The sequence below is a fragment of the Cololabis saira genome, chromosome 1 (genome assembly GCF_033807715.1).
Source record: "Cololabis saira isolate AMF1-May2022 chromosome 1, fColSai1.1, whole genome shotgun sequence".
NCBI classification, from domain to species: Eukaryota; Metazoa; Chordata; class Actinopteri; order Beloniformes; family Belonidae; genus Cololabis; species Cololabis saira.
In genome coordinates, this window is record NC_084587.1 from 6164654 (window position 1) to 6168061 (window position 3408).

Below are 3408 nucleotides of genomic sequence, written 5' to 3' on the forward strand. Positions count from 1 at the left end.
GTCTTGCCCAAGGACACTACGACAGCAAACTGGGACAGAGCGGGATTCGAACCACCGCTTCTGATCATTGGACGACCCGCTCTACCACCTGGGCTACTGTCGCCCCGTGACTCATAACATAAATAGATGTTATGAGTCACATATAAATTTACTTTAGAAATCTGATAGATCATCTTTTACCTGTTTATTCACCATCTACTGTCAGTATCTACATTTATGACCGAAAGTAGCACATTTTTCTTAATCAAATAACTTTTTCTCTTTTTTCTTTATAGATAAGTCATAACACCACAATATAAAAGTTGCCAAAACATAAAGTTATTTCAGACCAAACAAGTCACATTTGTCCACATTTGATTAATGTATGTAGTTTTGATTTAATACATTTCATGAAAGGTTTACTATTGGTGTATAAAGACGATTTCAGATAATACAGTAACATTTCCTTCAGTAAATAAATCTCCTAACCAGCCTTTAATCGTCATAGTGAAACATTGAGTCAGTTCGTCTTCATGAATTTCTGATAATTGAAAAATGTATTATCTTTTTATTGAATGTAAAATGAATTTTCTTCTTAACAAATTATTAAATCTACAGTAAATATCTTTGATCAATGATTTTAGCATTGATTTTATAAGATACTATAATCTAACAACATTTTGGTTGAGGCAGTCTGCAATGTCCTAAAATAATAATAATTAAAAATGTTCATAATATGAAATTCTGAACTATGTTTCTACTTATGATCATTAATCGCACACAAAACATTAACATAGTAACTACAAGAACTTACTATAGAATGATTTTGTGAATACCTTTAAGAGAAAGTTAAATTCAATTCAGTTTATTTATATAGTGTTTATCATTATTATTGTGATTCCCAGAGACCCAGAAAAATAATTGAATAAACATAAACAGGCCCTGCAAAGGATAAAACAGGTATAGAATAGAATAGAATGGAATAGAATAGAATACTTTATTGTCAGTGTACCTGGGTACAGTGAGATTGAAAGCAGCATCACCTCTCCAGTGCAAGACAAATAAGAACAATAGTGCAAACAATAAGAAATATAAGAAATATAAATAATATGAAAAATATTAAAAAAAAAAAAAAAAAGGTTAAGGTGCATTTGAATGGTGAAGACCTGAGATTCTATTAACAGATGATACTATATACACATGTAGTGGAATATTGCACAGATAGTCCGGGATGGAAGTATTGCACGGTAAAAAACAGTAACGAAGAAGGTATAGAAAATGGATGGATAATGGATGGATAAACATAAACAATGGCAGGTAAAAACTCCCCTAGTGAGAAAAACCTTAACCCAAACAGCGGCAATGAAAAACTCCCCTTGAGGAGGGAAGAAACCTGGACCAGGACCTGGATCATAAGGGGGGACCCCCTGCTGGAGGCCAGACTGGGCAGAGCAGGAAAAGAGAGAACAGACAGAGAGAATGAAGAACAGAGAAAGGAGAGACACAGACACACTAACTAGAGGTTTTGCTAAATACTAACTAGAGGCTTTACTAAATACTAACTAGAGGTTTTACTAAACACTAACTAGAGGCTTTACTGAACAGAAATGTTTGAAGTTTGGTTTTAAAGGTGAACGTGGTGTCAGCCTCCTGAACCCGAACTGGAAGTTCATCAGGGAGGAGGCAGGAGGATTCCTCATCAGATATCCCAACCCCTCATCTGGCTCCCTCGGTGTGAGGAGCAGCGGCTCTACTCTGAACCCTCCCCGGATGACCAAGCTTCTCACCCCATCTCGAAGGGAGAGCCTGGACACCCTGTAGAGGACGCTCAATTCCGCCGTTGTATCCGAAATTTCGTTCTTTCGGTCGATACCCACAGCTCGTTCCCGTAGGTGAGGGTAAGAAAGTTGACCAATAGGTACATCGAGAGCTTCGTCTTTTGGCTCAGCTTCTTCTTCACCACGACAGATTGCTGCAGAGTCTGGATTCCTGCAGACGGTGCACTGATTCACCTATCGATCTCCCACTCCATTCTTTCGTCACTTGTGAACCCTGAAAAAACTTGAACTCCTCCGCTTGGGGCACTATCTGATTCCCCACCCGATAAGAGCACTCCACCATTTTCCAGCAGAGGAAAGAGGTGCTGATTCTCATCCCAGCCGCTTCACACTCCTGCAAACCTCTCCAGCGAAAGTTGAAGGTCTCGGTCTGCTGAAACCAACAGAACCACATCATCTGCAAAAAGCAGAAACCCAATTCTGAGGCCACCAAACCAGACCCCCTCGGCTCCTCTGTAACACCTAGAAATTCTGTCCATGAAAGTAATGAACAGAATCGGTACAAAGGGCAGCCTTGGCGGCGTCCAACCCCCACAGAAAACGAGTCCGACTTACAGACGACCATGTGGACCAAGCTCTGTAGAGGGAACGGACACCCCGTAACTCCTGGAGAACTCCTCACAGGAAACCCAGAAGGGGCAGATCTCATCCACCCTCGGGGCTTTACCACCCAGGAGCTTCTTAAAAACCTCGGTGACCTCAGCCCCAGAGATACGAGAGCCCACCTCCAAGTTCAAAGGCTCTGCTTTGACTTGTGACGAGAGAGAAGCAGCAAGGAGGTGGTGGCGAGACGAAGTTATGTCATATGGTTTACAGATGGCGGCACTGATGAAAAGACAGGATGCAGAGCCGGAGCTTAGAAAAGAAATAACACCAGACTACATGTATGAAACGAGTGAGAGTAAGAGGCAGAGGACGGGTCTGATGGAAAAAAATGATTTGAGGAAAACAGAACAACACAATTTTACTTTAGGGATTAATAAGATATTATTCAGTTCAATTATATTTTCAAGCTTTTAAAAAAGAAACACCAGACTAAATGTAATTTTATAAAATTGCATATATATATATATATATATATATATATATATATATATATACCACTATATATATACCACTATACCATAAATTGCGTATAGAGAGATACAAACATATCAAACAATATATATATATATATATATATATATATATATATATATATATATATATATATATATATATATATATATATATATATATATATATATATATATATGTGTATATATATATATATATATATATATATATATATATATATATATATATATATACATATTGTTTGATATGTTTGTATCTCTCTATACGCAATTTATGGTATAGTGGTATATATATAGTGGTATATATATATATATATATATATATATATATATATATATATATGTATATATAAATAAGTGAATGAATCCGTCATCATCATTACTACATTTCCACCAACGACCTCGATTTCCCGCAAAATCTTAGAACGCGAGAGCGGGTTTCCTGTCACTTCCGGAGTCCGGCAGCCAATCAGAGCCCTCCATTCTCTCCTCCCTGCTGTGATTGGCTGCCGTCT